This window comes from Crinia signifera, chromosome 6 (assembly GCF_055691185.1).
Source record: "Crinia signifera chromosome 6, ASM5569118v1, whole genome shotgun sequence".
Classification (NCBI taxonomy): domain Eukaryota; kingdom Metazoa; phylum Chordata; class Amphibia; order Anura; family Myobatrachidae; genus Crinia; species Crinia signifera.
The window spans coordinates 271859975-271878440 of record NC_139222.1 but is presented as its reverse complement, the minus strand read 5'-3'; the positions used below and the strand labels follow the sequence as shown (position 1 = coordinate 271878440).

The following is an 18466-nucleotide window of genomic DNA, read 5'->3' as shown; positions in this document are numbered from 1 at the left end:
GTGGAAGTGGTCATTGCCCACATCGCAGACCCTCCCCATGACCCAGAAAATGGAGGGTTTCCACCCACAAACGGCAAATTCCTGTCAGTCCATTCACTCTGCATTTACATTTTTGTTGGTTCCCTATCATTACATTTTTGTTAAAGCCGCCAAACAGTTCACAAACATTTTTCTTGTCAATACAAACACCCCTTATATCACAGTTATCAGGGGTCAGATTTGTCCTGTTTTATTGTCTGGGTAGCTGGCTGTCTTCCCCTAGTACCAGCGTCTATGCTCAACACAGCAGACAGACACACTGCCCCATAAATAAAAACAAACAAGGGCATATACATACAGGCGGAGACACTGTGTAATCGGTGAGAGGGAAAGTGGAATCCGTCCACTGAAACAACGCTGCAGAGACTCACATTGGCATATAGAAATACACTACCCCATAAATCTAAATAAATTACAGCTAACCACTGGCGGTTTTTACCTATGGGCTGCAGGGCTGCAGCCCCCCCCAGGTAAAATCTGCCACTTTAGTGAAGCCAGATGCAGTCTGTGAGACTCCAGCGGTTTCACTGTGACTGGAAGTGACTTCCAATTGGAAGTCAGACCTGCCAGTCACAAAGGCAGTCCCATTGGGAGGTGTTCCCTCCCTCCGGGACACCTTTGTGTGGGCTGCCGTGCAAAAACGGCAGATGAAAAAAGCCACACTGGTCCCGGTGCCTGTAACTTACATTGTACAGGCGCCGGGACCAAGATTGCTTCTATGGGCTGTTGCCCAAGCAGCCCATAGAAGTTCGCTGCATGCACGGTACACGTGCAGTCCCGGCACCTGTCACTCATCACAGCACAGGTGCCGGGACGGGAGAGGAGGCAGCAGTGGCGGTGACAGGGGGAGGGGGTGCCTGAATTGTGGCACCCCCGCTACGGCCAGAGGCAGCCCTCCTCCCCCAATAAGGTACAAGTCACTGCTGCAGCTAGCTGCTGTTAATATAATATAAGGGACATTATCAAATAAGGAAACACATATACACTGGTCAGTAGCCTTCCTCCCGATATATGGGGAGAATAAAGCAGAAATATCATGTTATACAGGCTGAGAAAATAAGTCTGGATTAACAGTGGATATACTGTAATAGTGGAGATATAGGGATAGATAAAATGATATCCATTCAGTGGCTGAAACACCAATAGGAGCCAACCCCAGAAAGAATCCCTGCAGAATAATAATCAATACAAACAATATGAAATGCTGGAATCTGTATTCAATGGGCAGAATCTAGAAGTAAAAAGTAAAAGAGAATATATATAAAAACTAGAGAATAAAAAAAACACATACAAACAGAAAAACATCAGACTGGTACAAAGTAATAAGATATCATAGGGTCACACAGTCCCACAGGAGGCTCCTGGAAGAAAGGACACAGTTTCAATAGAAAAATAGAAACAGAGCCTCCCGATTGCTACAGAAAACAGCTGGGAAATAGCCCAGAAGAGAAGATCAAATACTTCAAAAATTCTGCCAAACCAAAAGATACAAATAATAACAAATTGTTAAAAATCGAAAATGCAGCGAGAAATATATATCATAAAATAATCTCCACCAACTTTCCCTGAATTTACAGAACAAACAAAAATAAAGGCACATGGGACTGATCAGACTTTGATAAAAGAACAAAAAAATAAAAGGAATATTCCCTATCAAGAAATAATAACAATATATACTAACATAGAGGGTGACATTTAATAGGATGTGAGTTTTAGTAACATTTTAAAATCGCACCTTATCGCACAGTATCACACTTTTTCAAATCGCATCCCCCCCCCCAAAACCGATTATTCAATGGGATGCGCTAATGTGCCCAAAAAGTGCGGTGAGTTGTGAAGAGATGCGATGTGGTGCAAATTTATGACACAGTAATGTGAGATTTCCGGCGCAGGTCATGTGCGATTTTCTGACCAACCGGAATGCGAATTACAACACTGCCTCCCCATGCCAAACAACCCCCTAACCTATTGGCCCACCTAAGTCTCCTACAATATGCATCACACCCCCTATATAAAGGGGCACAGGCGCCATTTTGACCTTTGAAAGATAGTAAGGTGAGGAGAATGGACAGGAGAGGAGTGACAGTGAGTGCAGGTGGCAGAGGTAGCAGTGGGCCAGTTACAGGCAGCAGCAGTGCCAGAGGAGCCAGGGGGAGAGGCAGCAGAGGCAAGCTAAGAGCCAGCAGTGTGAGAGGGAGAGGCAGCACTTTGCCAGCCAGCATGGCCACAACAAGGCCTAGGCCAGGGCGGACTCTGGAGGAGCAGGCACAGCAGGAGTAGGTGGAGGACCCTCTTGCCTCCCCATCTCATCCCCTCACACAGGAGGACCTGTTCAGCACACAGTCCGAGGAGGAGCTGCAGAGGGACATATCTCTGAGGTCAACTGGCCTGAGGTGGAGGAAGATGGAGGTGAGGAGGAGGGTGATGCTGCCCTGGAGGAGGAGGGGGACATGGCCACAGAGGAGGTTGAGGAGGAGCCAGAAACTGCATAAACCCAAAGTGGCCGCGCCAGCTCAGCCCCCGGCGCACAGCCCCGGTGCACACCATGGCCACGGATCCCCCCGGCCGGGACAGGGCACCACCACGGCCCCCGCACTGCCCCAGCATTGTGGAGACACAGAGGAGATGGAAGTGACGAGGAGGGGAGAACCCGGCTCTAGACGCTGCACAGGATCGGCCACAGGCGTCAGCTCAGCCTGGCCACGCAATCGTGATGCTCAGATCGTGGCATAGGACCTGGCCGCAGGCGCACAGCTTGGCCCCCAGAGGTGGTGACCCCCACCCATCGGCACCTGGCGGCGGCACCCACCCGATGCTGCGGCACCCACCAATACACACCTGGCAATATACACCTGGCGGCGGCACCCACCCAAAGTAGGATCAGACTATCAGTGGCAGCGGCATGGAACCCAGCCCAGGGAGGGCCCAACTCCAGCCTTAGGCCTCACTGTCTCTCCCCAGGCCTCAGTGACTCTCTCTGCCCCAACAAATAAAGGACTGAGTGCTCAGACAGCACCGGTTGCTCCAGATCACTCAGACATTTTTCCATATGAAAGCAGGGATATGGGCGGGCAGCAGACATCCGGCTATGTCAGCTGTCCACCCCCCACACGTGCGTCCCGGCCACATTACCATACATACGCCCAGCGTTTTCATGGGAACGCCCACGGACCTCGCACCATGTTCGTATGTGTGAGGCGTTCGCACATGCGCAGATACGCCTCTGCACATGCGCAAATACCAAACATCGGCCGTCCGACCACACATGGAGCCATCCGACTCAATCAGAATAAGGGCCATAATGTGAAACACCCATCAGACAAATTAAAAATCATAGCATTAATTATTTGCAGGGGTAAATGTTTTACTGAACAGTACCCATTGTTATGTGGCATAACCCAAAACACACCTTAAATGCAATATGACACATAGTGCACAATTATGGCGGAATACTTACCCATTTCTCATTTTCAACAGGATCATCACAACTAGTGGTGCAACCATCAGACACAATAGAGATGATGGAAGAAGATACCGAAATAATTCTTCAACAAGTCCAAGCATTCTCACCTGAGGAAGAAAACACACTGACAACTCAAGGCCGTCAACTGTGGTGACACCCCATCAAACCACATCCACCCAAGCACCCCACACACCATCTACAGCAGATGAGGTAGCATGCTCATTACATACATTTAAACAAAAACAAATACAGTTCATGCAGATTCCAAACCATTAAATGGGCAACATGCAAGGATACCTAAAAAATATCATTCAGCAACTTAAAAAAATGGCCACCAGTGTCCTTGTAAGTGTGGGCACACAAGTAAGAATGGCTACCACCCTGGACACATGTCTGGGCGAAATCAGCCAGGCCCTACGGGTCAAAAACAATAATGTAGCCATCCTAAATGAGAGGGTACATGGTCAAACACAAGCTATATCAGCACAAACTAATGCCTTGGTTGCCCTGCAGACACAATTAAATAACCAAGAATTACATTTATTAGGTGCAGCTACACCCACAATTAGCAGTGTGTCAAGTACACCACTGAGTGGCTCACCAACTTCACCCCCACGTAGGAGTGTGCGAACCAGGGGTGGCCTGGGGTCAGGGGCAAAGGGGGGTTGTGCGCGTACACAGGTTTAAAAAAAATGATTGTGAAAGTTGCAAATGTGTATTTTTGTTATATTACAGTTTTGTAAAGCATAATGTGTTCTTGACAATTTATGGAGCAGTAATTGCACAAACAAGCATTTCTTACATTAGTAAAGACGTTCCTTTACAGTAAAATGTGTCTGTGTTCTTTTCCATCGTAATGATTTGGATAATTAAACTTAAATGGTGTAATCCACTATGGTACTGTGCAGTGAGGATGTTAAAATATATTGGTGTTTTAGCTCATTTTTTAAATTGCCATACAGTATTGAAAAAATGTACTTCCCAGCATGTCATCACCAAGGGATACCTCAGGTTAAGCAGCTTCTTTCATTGGGCTCTGAGTACTCACCTCAATATTGGTGATAATGTATGGCAAATGGTTTATGGTATGTAAACACACTTACACCAAAGGTACATGGTAGGATTGTTAAGAAATGCAATTTCCTGAGAAATACCGCGTTATGATCTCCCTACGTATCAGATCCCGCCTCCGCGTACCCCTAACTACCGTAGGTTGGGTAGTTTCAGCTTCCTGCATGACTGCTGCATTGCCATCCTCCACATAACGTGGTTGGGAAAGGGCAATGTTGTATAACATGCAGCAAGCCTGGACAGTCATCTCTACTGTTGCTGGGTGGTATACCTGATGACCTGTCCAAACACCTGAAACGACTTTTCAGCACCCCGAAGGTGCGTTCCATGACATTGCGAGTGGCAATGTGTGCTTTGGTATAGCGGTGTTGTGCAGCCCCTTTTATGGGCTACCATCACTCTTGAGTTGACTAAAGGTTTGATCTGAGTTTCTGTATTGATGATTGGCCAAAGTTTTTTGGTTGTTGATCCAAAAAAGTTACTAGCTGTTGTAAAATTGCTCGGAAAAATCATGTTGAGGGTAGACTTGGTGGAAAAGCTTTATAGGGAGACAGATTTTTTGTGTGGTAAATCTCTTATATATTTAGCCAGATCTGTCACTCATCCCCTGTGTAGCTAACGTTCCCGCCCAGCGGCATACACAAACCCGCCCCCCCTAGGGAAAAGACCAGTGTTTTATGTGTATAACGTTTTTATGTGTATAATGTTCCACCCCCTTGACATCACCTCCCCTCGCCCAGCCAGGGCTACAGTACACACCCACCATCCACCATTACTCCACAGCCACCATCCATCATTACTCCTGCACCACACCCCCCCTCTGCCAACACCCCCCCCCCCACCCAGACCCTTGCGACCCCTCCCGCGATTTGCGGGACCCCCTTTTTTCCTTTTTTCTTTTGTACTCCTCCCCAAAAGGAAGAACGAAATCCTCGAAACTTGGACGAGCCTTGTTTAGCCACTGGCACAGGGAGAAATGTACTCTTCCCTCCCGTAGCCTGCTTAATTAAAGACTCCAACTCTGAGGCGAAAAGCTAAGGCCTCCAGTGACTTCTTTGATTCACTGGAAGCCTTTTCCCCTTCCTCCTCACCCGAGTCAGGTCTTAGGGCAGTGGCGTAACTATATCTCCGCAGCCCCCGCGGTGGCGGGGAGGTGCAGAGAAAGTGTGGGCACCGGGGGTCTGAGGGGCTATAGTTATCCGCTGCTGTCTGCCGTTACCTGGCCTGCCGTCACGATACCGTCTCTCCCGGCGCCGGCTCCTGCTGCTATAATGAAAACTGCCACTTAGAAAATGGCTGCCCCCATACTGCAGACAGTTTTTGAGGATGCTAGAGGAGGCGGCAGCCTCCTCTAGCATTCTTAAAAACTGTCTGCAGTATGGGGGCAGCCATTTTATAAGAGTCACTTTTCATTATAGCAGCAGGAGCTAGCACCGGGAGAGATGGGACCGTGACCGCAGATGAGGCCGGGCAGGTACGGGCATGGGGGGCGCCGAGGGGAAGGGGAGGGGGGCTCCGGAAAATTTGCGGCGGGGGGGGCGCATATTAGGTAGTTATACCACTATCTTAGGGTCTTAGGGAAAAGGACTGACCCCCCCCCAAAAAAAAAAAATTACCCCTCAAAAAAGCCATCCAGACGTTTTTCCATGTTAAAGTATAGAAATTGCACATGTAATAGGGTGTGATTTTTTTTAAATCGCACACCTAACTAGACAAAAAACAATTGCCCATTAACAGACCTGGGTCTGGCTGCTGGGTTTGATAAAAGCATTCACAGATCAGTCAGATCTGTGCATGCCCATTGGCAGTACGGAGAACACACCCTAGGCATCTCAAAGCTGGTATAACTCGAGACGGATGCGGTACCTGACAGGGCGGATGTGATGAGTAATCCAGCAGCAGCGGTGACCAGGCTGGTTTGTGACCGATTGCTTTTTTAATATCTAAGCCTGAGGGTCCAAGAAATACTTGTCTGCAGAACACAGAGAAACCCAGCAGGCAGAGTTCTGCGCAAAGCTGTATGACAATATACCATATTGGGGGAAACGTCAACTTGATATTTAATCTGCTCTTGTATAAAAATATTACTTCTGATGAAACTGAAAATGGCTAAATTCACAGAAATATGTAGACAGCTTATGCACCCGACTTCCATACAAAAAGGATTTCTACCAACATGCTAAATGGAAGAATTGTGTACAGATGGAGCCGGCCTCCTGGCCTGGAGCCAGTGGCCAGCTCTCGCCAGGGGCACGCGCGCACAAGACTCTCGCGTGCACCCCGTGGCTATGGAGTTTTCTCCGCTGGCCGCCCCTCTCCCTGAAGCGGAGACGGGCAGGGATCTGCAGCGCCGCCATCAAGAGACTGAGACGCATGCACGTCCCAGTTCAGTGTAGCCGCTGTCTTCCGGCGCTCGCCAGAGGTGAGGGTCTGGCGAGCCCCAACCAAAGATGGCAGGGGCTACATCTGTATCTTAAGTGTTCATCCCTCTCTATGCAGTGATGTTTGTGGAGAAATGCAATAGCGTTCTAGATGGAAAAACCATGCCTTTCTGCTTTCAAATAAGGACCAGCCGATATCCGGCACCTATGGCAATCTTGGACACAATTGAATGTGCTCCATGGTATTATTCCTGAGATTGTGAGACATAGCAGGGTATTCAATACTGGCCGTTCCTCAGAAATCTCGGACATGTTTTTTAGACTTGCCGCGCCAGATACGACTAAAAGTTGGATTAGCATTGTCGAAAACGGACGCTAATTTGTCGAATTATCATCAGTTTCCATTCAAATAGACATGGATCTGCCGACCCACTCCTTTCCCAACTTTTGGAATGTTTCCGAAAGTCAGAAGACCCGAACAGACATTGAATAGGTCAAATGAACATTCGACCTATTCTAGTCGAAAACTGACAATCGGCTGTCATTGAATACCCCCCAAAGATTGAAAAAAACACAAGGAAAGTCATATAATTTTCTAAGTTTAAAATAGAAACTACAGTAGATATATCTTACCTAGCAGCTATAAACCAGAGGAATACATCAACATTTATTTATTTATTAACGGTTTCTTATATAGCGCACACATATTCTGCAGCGCTTTACAGAGAAACGATGGATTGGAGTACACAATCTGCACACCATCGGTACCCAATCCAATATAGATGATGAATCTTTAGTGCAGCAGTTAAAATCTCCAAATCGACTGGCGGGGACGCGCATCGGATCGGAATCGCATTGAAAACATGCCCAATTCTGCTCTTTTTACATACAATCGGTCGTAAGATGCAAAATTGGGGGAATTGGTACTTGTGTATTATCACGGCGCCCGATTTTACTACATACGCAAACATAGTGAAATCGCATTGCATCGCATGCCATTATTGTATGGCATGCGATGCGATGAGATGCGATTTTACCTGTTATAATGGCATTTAATGTACTCTACCATTAAATGACATATAATGTCATTTATTTACGCACCCTCCACCCGCCCAGTATCCACGCCATCCCGAACCATGGCAAGCGCAGCGAGCCCCAGGAGGTGCGTCGGAACGCGTCTGCCCGACCTTTTCATACCCCCACTATCCACGTTGGCGTGGAGTTGATTTTATATAGTGTGGCGAGCGAGTTGCAGGCACTACATCTGTATTTAGATATATAAGCTCCTATAAGAATACATTGTAAGCTCCACTGGGGCAGGGACTGATGTGAATGTTCAAATATTCTAATAATATACAGTAGTTGCAGTAACAATAGACATACATACTGTAAAGCAATTAAAAAAGAACATGGAAAACTCACAGGAAATATAACACAGAGGTTGTACCTCATAATGGCCGGAGGAACAACCAAGTAATTGGTGCCGCCTCTCAAACTCAGTTGATCTAATGTACCAGAATGACCATGATCATGCGACGATCGTGTACTAAGCATTAAAAAGTACAAAAGTGGAGAGAGATAAAGTATCACCCAACCAGTTTCTAGTTGTCATTTTTCAAATCCCTTCTGTCAGGGCCGGCAACAGAAATCTTGGGGCCCGGTACAACTGATGGTACTTGTTTCCTAGCACGGCCACAACGATTTGCATCGGGGTGGTCGTGTCGGAAAAATCGCGTCGGTCGCATCGCATGCGGCCAAATCGCATGTGATGCGACCGACGCGATTTTTACATTCAATTAAATGTGAATAGGGTCCCTGGGACCCTATTTTACATTGGATTCAATGTAAAATATTCCCCACACCCCCAATTTTACACCCTCAACGCCGCCACCCCACGATTGACGCCAACCCAAAGCGTGGCGAGCAGCGGCGGTGCGCGTCCTCCGACCTTTTCATACCCCTACTATCCACGTTGGCGTGGAGTTGAGAATATAAAGTGTGGCGAGCGCAGCGAGGCCAGCGGACGCGTATAACTTCACAGGTATACGCGTCCCCTCGCGGGGCTCGCTGCGCTTGCCACGCTTCGGGCTCTGTGGCTCGCTGTGCTCACCACACTTTATATTCTCAACTCCACGCCGACGTGGATAGTAGGGGTATGAAAAGGTCGTAGGACGCGCACCGCCGCCCCACGCGGGCTCGCAGCGCTCGCCACGCTTCGGGTTGGCGTCAATCGTGGGGTGACGACGGGGCCATATACAATGTGAAATGGGTCATATTGGCCCATTTCACATTGTTTTCTATGTGAGATGGACTTAATCAAGTCCATCTCATCTTGTGCCATTATAATGGCACAAGACCGACGCGATGCCCCCGATTTTGCCTTTGACGGTAAAATGGACCTGATTTAAAAGGAAATCGGGTCCATCGCGGGCATCGTGTACCTTAACTTTAGGGTACACGATGCCCGCGATTGTGGCCGTTCTAGGAAACAAGTACCCAACTGATATCTCTGGGGCCCCCTAACCACGCCCCCTTGAGCAGAATATTTTTAGTATACTGCATATTGAGGGGTGTCTGGGTAAGTACCCTTACAGGAATCCAGGCGGGTGCCTTTATAAACCATTTATAGGCACTTCACTGCCGCAGCTATGCTTACAGCCATCAGAACTTAGGGGCCCACAAGCTTGGGGCCCGGTACAGGTGTCCCCTTTGACCCCCCTGTCGCTTGCCCTGCCTTCTGTAACATGACATTTAGGAGCTGGTAGTTTATCACTCTCCACTTTATTACTTTTTGAAGTTTAGTACATCTGGCCCAATCTGATTTTGCAACCATGGAAACACAAATGTGCCCTTACCATTATAAATGCTGAGCCCAATGAGCCCACTAGTATATTTTATCATGAATACTGCAAATATATAAAATATGTTCAATAAAAACCGTTGTGGCTGCGCTCATACGTGGCGGCGTCAATAAATATGGATGGCTTGGCATTTATGATCGACAATGACTACCGTTGGAACGCTCAAATATTTTCATGGGGACACCCATAAAACACTGAGCGTTCACATGGGCGATCCCCATCCCCGCCGCCGTCAGCCCCCAGTTCGTTGTTGGGGTTTGCACATGCGTAGAACTGCGCATGTGCAAACCTCGACCATCGGGGCAGGGGCCGAATTCGGATCACTGTGAGTGATCCCAACAAGCCCAGATGCGGTGTCCAGTTCTCTATCCAGTACATGTGAGAAACAGGAATTACAACGATCATATGATGTAAAATAATTATACGACGGCAAATATCCATATAAAAAAGAACAAATACTATAAATTGCGAATTAAAATGACAAAGTTAAAATAATGACGGACTTGATATACTGTATAATGAAGCAACACAACTGTATACATGTTTTGGCCTTTTGGTGAGATCCTACCCTGTTGCCCTTTTGCGAAAATGATCCGTTGATTGCTCATTGTCCATGAGTGCACCTGTTTCCTTTATGTCCACATTGGAGTGGAGTAATTTTATTTCTCCAATGTTCCGATGTGAGCAGAATGCTTCGCCTGTCAATCTAATGGTTTTTGATGCTACCTTTAATATTGCAGATCCCCACTTTTATTTTGAACACTATTAAAGGAACCGGGTCTTCTTAGTCTGCACCCCTCCACCCTTGTGTGTTTCTTGTCCCCACTCCCCTTCCCTCTGTGGATGTGAACCCATAGCTGTGACCGCTGTTTAGGATGGACATTGCGCACCCTACTCTGCCTCTGCCGAGAAGATGACGGATATCTGCAAAGAACTAGGACTTCACCTATAATCGCCACATTTGAAAAGGCAGATTAGGTCTGCCTTAACTTTGGTGCCACCAGGTCTTACGTATTGACAAGGTACCGGAATCTAGAAGGAGATGGCCAAGAGGAAAACTAACTAAAGGAGCCTGCCTAAACGCAGCTGACTGACAGCATTTAACAACCAGGGAGGCAAGAGACTCTAAAAGTAAATGCAACCTCATCGCGTATAAACAACGACCGAGCCACCAACACACGAATAATAACACCACACAAGCGATAATATACTACTAACAACAGCACAGCAAACCACTCAAAATGGTATCGATAGTACCTGTCGAAGTCGAGTTGCATACACCCCACAATAGAATGGTATGGCCGCCATCTTGGTCCGCAGAGTTACGTAAATAGAGTATCGTAATCAGATGAACTAATAATGCGAACCCAGTGCGCAGCCATACTGATACACATAAATTCATAGCCCACACTCACAAATAATAAAATATAGATAATATGGTTTTAATTCGCAGCACATAGTTTTAACTGGTAAAACACAATCTTTCTTGTACATATTTCGCATCTGTGTGTTCCGTCTCTCATGCGCAGCGTTCCGGTTCTGGTATAAAGTTCGCAACTAGTAACAGCCAAAAGGTATGGAACAATTACTTATTGTATGATCACTTTTGCCACGAGGACAGTGTGGGAGATCCGCATGTAGCTGGTTTACAGTGTTGATTTACGACCCCTATGACGATGCCTAAAGAACAAAGACACAGAGGTACATTCCCCTGCACCAATCCAAGAGAAGTGACACGTGATCTTCTGACCACTGGAGACCCTCACTGCCCCCCCCCCCCCCCCTTCCTGAACACTATAAGAGGTCAAAAAAGACCTAAACTCACTCTAACTGTTCCTCCTCTTCTTCCCTGGTCTGTATTCTGAACAGAATATAGTGAGCTCGGACCGGGTTGCGCCAGCGCTATTGATGAGACGGTAACATTTGCATTCCTGTATGTGAATACTGTACTGTGACTGATTGTCTTTATATCTGTTGTTTTTTTCCCATGTTAGATTAGAACCTATTTTGTATTGTATATTAATCTGTATATCTTGTTATCTGCTTCCTTATATCTGTAACCCCCTGTTGTCCGTTAGGGACTTCAATATATGGTACAGGGACTTTATCCCCTTATTCTGGAATTTATACCGAGTCTTGGCTTTTATTTGCAATAAGCGGAAAGGTTTAAGGAAATAATACCTGATTTTGTACTTACATTTGAGTACTAAGTACTGCGAAAAGATACCGCTTTAATGGTATCGGTATAGCGTGTTTTATACACAGACAAGGTTCGCTACCCTGCACTACGCTTTGTTCGCACGTAGCTAGAAATAAAAGGTTATAGGATTACGGACACAGTACGTAAACTGCGCACTTCACTTATTGGTTAAAGAAAAAAGATGTGCCAGGCTGGCTGTACCAATAATCGGACCAGACGGTTCTCCAAAATCTATAACAAATTTAATAATTTAAGAAATTAAAATACATATAAAGTATAACAGATAATATAATGAATCATTAGACGTGAAGTCCAAATACACTGTTAAAACATATATCACCGGGATATTTTTGCTTGTTATTTATGATGGAAATTTCCCATGGAAAAACTGACAATGTGGATTCATATTACCATTCTGGTTGGTCTGGTTGATGTTTGTATCCAGACTTGGGTGACACAGCAGTCCTTGAAAATGCCCTATGATTTCAAGGGCTCAAGCTTCCCACTTTACGCAATCTACCTCTTGAATGCTGGATGAATTAGGGACAGGGCCGGCGCCACCACTAGGCAAATCTAGGCATTTGCCTAGGGCGCCAGCCACTGGAGGGCGGCACTTCGACCCTCACCTCTCGCATGGAGGCTGCAGGGGTGTCTGTGCCGGGTACCTGCGGCACTGTGTGATCTGGCGGCGGGGTCCCTGCAGTGATGTGCGCTATCCGGCAGCCAGGCGGCGGTGCGGGAAGCCCTGCTGGGTTTGAAAACATTCCGCATGCTGATTGGCTGAGATTCAGCCAATCAGTGTGCGGCGAGTTTTCAAACCCATCAGCGCTTCCCGCGCCGCCGCCTGGCTGCCGGATTGCGCGCATCACTGCAGGGACCCCGCCGCCAGATCACACAGTGCCGCAGGTACCCCCCGTAGGCACCGGGGCGCCCCCCCCCCCCTCGCCTGAGGCGCTCCGGTGCCTTGCACCGGCCCTGATTAGGGATCATGCAGTTATCCCAAAAGACTAGGTCCAGATGTTTGTGAGGGACGTCTGTGGGTGGATTGGACAGGTCACCGCAATTCCAGAGATGGTGTCAGCAAACAGGTTTTTAAACAGCTCTATGCATTTCCCAGGATAATGTACCTCTGGCTTCCTCAGGAGCAAGTACTATGCCCGCTACGATACATACCCATGCGCAGTCATTAGATAAGTGATCGCCTTGCAAATTCGCACTACAACGATCAACTTTAAGTAATCCCCTCAGATTTAACATCCGAATCTTGGGTTTGGGATTGCTTGTCCCTCCTGCGTAATTTCAGGTGCCATTTCAAAGAGGAGAGCCAAAAATGACCGGAAATGAATATTAATGTTATTGATTATTACAAACACTGTAGGAACATCGTTTTAGCTGATTTTACCATCGCTGCGTCTAGCTGTTATACATGTAAATGTAATCTTTCCACAGACAAACGCTTACGGCTTCCCATTGGAAATCAGAAGGGCTTAGCATAGGCTCAATGAATAATTAGTAATTATATTACTGACAAGAGGGAAGTGGAAACCACTTGTAATCTATTATTCTATTAGTTATATGACCTAGAATCCCCCTTCTTATTGAAATGATTCTGTGAACGACACAAGGGACTTTTCTATGCAGCGCAGTAGAAGCCATCTCTAAGTCTGAGATAAAACATTACATTAACCCAGCGGTTGCCAAACTTTCTTCAATCAAGGCGTCTTAAGACCCATACGCATTTAAGCAGCATCGGGCAGTACGGATGGTGTATTGGTTAGCATTACTGCCTCACAGCACTGAGGTCATGGGTTCCATTCCCACCATGGCTCTAACTGTGCGGAGTTTGTATACTCTCCCTGTGCTTGCTTGGGTTTACTCCAGGTACTTCGGTTTCCTCCCACAATCCAAAAATATACTGGTAGGTTAATTGGCTATGAACAAAATTAACCCTGTCTGTGTGCGTGTATATGTGGTAGGGAATATAGATTGTAAGACAGGGCCGGTGCAAGGTTTTTTGGCACCATAGGCAAAACATTTGCCTACTGCCCCCCCCCCCCTACCCCCCGACACCACCAATCACCCAATTTCCCAGTCAGTCAAGAGAAGGTGCATATGTTTCCTAGAGCCATCCTTAATGATTTAGTGAGCGCTCTCAGTGGCACCCCCTTCCCAGATCCTGGCACCCTAGATTTTTCTATTTATGTCTGCCTGTCATATATTTTATATGTCACATATATGTCTGTCTGTCACATATACAGTTTCACACATTTTAGACAGGTGGAGCCCCCATTAAATTGGACAAATAAATACAGACAAGATACACAAATATGGGGTAAGGGTGATCAGGTATTGAGTCAGGGATAGTGAAACAAATGCTTTAATGAGCAGTAGAACTGAGTTGTGAAACTGGAGGTGGCGTTGTTGTGTCGACATAGTGATTGCTGAACAACATTGGACAACCCACTATTGGTATAAAACCTTTACTTTCTCCCTGTGCCAGTCATTACCTAAAAGGTGTGCAGTGAAATATACAGCTAAAACTATGAACATGGAGTGGTCCAAAGGGCGCTACCAAGCAGTGGTGACCAATATCAGGTTCTCCTCCAAATGTAAGATATAACGCCACACTGACCTTTATACTGGTCCCTATATTCATATAAAGGTTTCTTTAATCTTGTTTCCTCCAAATTCGTAGGGTGACACTGACCTTAGGGACAAGCCCTATTTTCACATAAAAGCATCTTTATTTTCAAATATCTTCTCTTGGAGACAACAACTGCACACAAAAGGAAATGTACTGACCTGGGACACAGTCTCTATGTTCCCATAAAGGTTTCTTTCACTCCAGGAAGACAAACATCCAGTTCTCCATAAAAAATGGGGTGTTTAATTCTCATAGACAATCCATATAAAAAACAAAGTAAAAAAATACTCTTTTAATAGCAGCATAGAGCAGACTCCACAGGTAGGTACAGCAGCATTCACTAACAAGTGTTCTTCTCACCCGGAATGAGTTGAACAATCACCGGTATCCGATGTCAAGGGATGACTGAAGGACCTCCTGTGGCAGCTCTGCAGTCACCAACGCGTTTCCGACCCCAATAGTCCTTCCTCAGGGTGTACGGAGACTGGAGTGAAGACCTGGGTAGAAGTCCAGTCTAACGGGACATAGGGTGATCTATTTACACCACTGCTGACTCGGGTCTGACCCACCGCTGACCTGGGTTTTTGCGGTGGTATAAAAGGGGTATTATTCTAATATTCCCCAGGCAAAGTATAAAAATCTCTCTTGAAGCACTTAAATAATGCTGCGAGATTATACTACCACGTGGTTTAATTGGATGGAATTTAAGGCTACCCAGACCTATGCTGATTTTGCACCCCAAAATTTAAATTAAGACAGTAATAAGCTACCCCGATACTCTTGTTCGGTGGCTTGTCTTCAGTACCTAATTTCTTTTTTCCCTACCTACTCGTTCCTTCCCTTTTTACCCTGGTCTTCCCTGTTCTAGTAATTGCTTGTCAGATACCTCGTTTATGCTTCTGTTTTTTTAAGTTTGATATTCAGTAATGAGGTAGCCAGTCGCCTTTTTCTATTTTCACACTTTATATAAAGATGTGCTTCCAGTTACGGCGGCAATTTAATACATGCATGTACTTTGTTGTTGTAGCTTCTTCAGGGTTGCCGACCCTCCCGGAATTTCCGGGAGTCTCCCGAAAATCGGGGTTCCCTCACGGCCCCCCGGAAGGGTGGGCAACCCTCCCGGATTCAGGGGGGACCCCCGCTGTCCCCTGGATCGCGGCATTAAAATGCCGCAATCCTCGGGTCTCAGAGGAGGGGGCGGAGCTAAAATGACACAATCGTGTCATTTTAGCCCCGCCCCCTCCACGGAGATCACTGAATTAGCTGGTTTAGCAGCATGGGGGCGGGGCTTAGTGATGTCACACTTAAGCCCCGCCCCTGAGCGGCTACTGAATCTCTCCTCTCCGGGCTTCTCCCGGAGAGGAGAATAAGAAAGTCGGCAACCCTGAGTTTCTTCTGTTATATTGTACTGTGGAAAGGCTGATGATGGTTTAATTGTGATATATGTGGACCCTGTTATATTTACATGTGTTTGGAAAATGGCAGTTGATAGCTGATTGGCTGTAGCACCAGTTATTATAAGCAATGAGTTTTAAATAGCTAAAACCTGTTGATAAATGGGCCTCTTGATGTGCCACTGGGATGATATATTTAATTGTATGCAGCAGAAACCCAATAAATGCTCTAGCGCCACTACCACTGGGTGTACCTCAATATGTATTATATCAGTTACAGCGAGCAGAAAATAAATACAATATACCGGTGTACTCCCTTTATAAACATCTATATTATATTTGATTAGTCAAAGCTGTCACAATACTTGGGGCCCCATTCAGACATCAGGTCCCATCCCACCTATATTCGATGTTGAGTGAATTACGTATGGATGTGCGCCACGATAGCAGATTGCAAATTTTTCACAATTCAACTTGCATATTTACACAGGGCGGGTTTTCGCTCTGTCTGGGCTGCAGCTATCTAGTCTGTCTGTTTTAAAGAACCTGCTACAGGCACTTGAGGTTGAATGAATAAGTAAGTGTCAGATTAACCAATGTGCTAGTTATAACCTAAGTGGGGATGAATTGGGTAAATCAGTACTCGAAAAGGATCTAATGCTGTGTACACACGGGGGAGATATATTGCTGAGCCATATATTGCTGAGCAATATATGGCTGAGCAATATATGGCTGAGCAATATATTGCTCAGTTTCTTCTGTTCATCAGCGACCAGAGATGGTCGCTGATGAAAAAGAAACTGCCTGGGGGAGCCAGGCAGTGGTAATCAGCTGGTCGCAGGAGCATGTTCCTGCGACCAGCGATCACCACAGGGGCAAAAACGGGAGCGCGCACCCGGCGATATATCGCCGGTGCACACTCCCATTGCGGGCAATATGGTCGCTCAGCGACCATATTTCCCGCGATTTTGGACAAAATCGCCCCCGTGTGTACGCACCTTTTAGGTGCGTACACACGGGTGCAATTATGTATGAAATCGCTGGCAAAATGGTCGCTCAGCGACCATATTGCCAGTGATTTCATGTGCAGCCGGCGATAGATGGCTGGGAGCGCGCTCCCGCGGCCAGCCCTTCATGGTCGCTGGTCGCAGGAGCATGCTCCTGCGACCAGAGGCTTCCCCCAGCGATCGCCGGGCAGGAGGTCAGCGCCGGAGAAATCAGCGCTGTTCTCCCATGCCCTGCGACGCTGCTCCCTCCCTCCTCCCGTCACCTGCTGCTGCGCTCCGCCTCCGCCCCGTAGCAGTGTCTCCTTTTCATCGCTGATGAAAAGGAGACACTAGCAATATGATTGCTGGGGATATATTGCTAGCAATATATCCCCAGCAATCATATAGACCCGTGTGTACACAGCATAGGAGTCCAAATAGACAACAAACTGGGGTGTAGTGCTTAATGTAATATAGCAACAAAAAAGGCCAACAAAATTCTATAAAAAGGACATTATAGAATTAGAAAAAATCCAAAGAAGAGAAACTAAGCTTATTAGGGGAATGGAGAATTTAAACTATGAGGAAAGATTAAACAATTTGGGACTATTTACACTAGAGAAAAGACATTTAAGGGGGGACATGCTCAACATGTATAAATATATTAGGGGCCAATATAAGGAACTGTCAAACACCCTTTTTTCTACTAGAAAGGAATCTAGGACGCGAGAACACGAGTTTAGATTAGAAGAAAAAAGATTTTGTTCATCTAGAAAAAATCATTTCTTTACAGTCAGAGCAGTCAAATTTTGGAACTCTCTTCCTGGAGAAGTGGTGTCGGCAGACACTATAAATATGTTTAAAATAAGGTTGGATAAACATTTATTGGTTAAAAACATCCATGGGTACGAATAAGTAACATAATCTGTCTTTAAAATATCATAACATACTATACAACAAGGGATAAGCTACTATAAACATAGGTTGAACTAGATGGACACAAGTCTTTATTCAGCCTCACCTACTATGGGCAGTATTCAATGAGAAAAATTTGCCTTGTTTTATGGCGAGTTTGTGCTATTTTCGCGTTGGAAGGAGCATTTTGCTCTCCAAAAGTGAACCACCCTATTCAATGTGATATTTTCGCCGTCTTTTTAAGTGATTTTCGCCGTGTCTCTCCGTGTAGCAATTCTCCATCTTTTCATGGAGAATTGGAATGTGAACTTTTAAACTAAAAGGTTTTTTTTTTAATTTTGATGTAAAAAAATCAGGATTTTTTTTCTGTGAAGGGGCATGTTATTTTTATTCATGTACTTATAGCACATGAATATATATTTAATTAAAAAAAAAAATTTAATTATTATTTTTTTTTTACACAGAGCAGCCAGCAGGGGGCCGGAGCTCTCGAGCTGCTCATTAGATATTCA

General features: G+C 46.1%; 1 long non-coding RNA gene across 2 annotated transcripts in view; it reads left to right on the top strand.

Moving 5' to 3' along the window:
* Positions 1 to 11932, top strand: part of LOC146009343 (uncharacterized) — a 126172-nt gene extending 114240 nt beyond the window's left edge. Inside the window, exon 3 of one of the 2 annotated variants that reach the window (XR_014444642.1) lies at positions 10556 to 11932. This is a non-coding gene — a long non-coding RNA (uncharacterized LOC146009343). Of the gene's footprint in view, positions 1 to 3516; positions 4348 to 10555 lie in introns of those variants that run through there. The other variant, XR_014444641.1, reaches the window with a different exon arrangement.
* The last annotated feature ends 6534 nt before the right edge of the window (positions 11933 to 18466 follow it).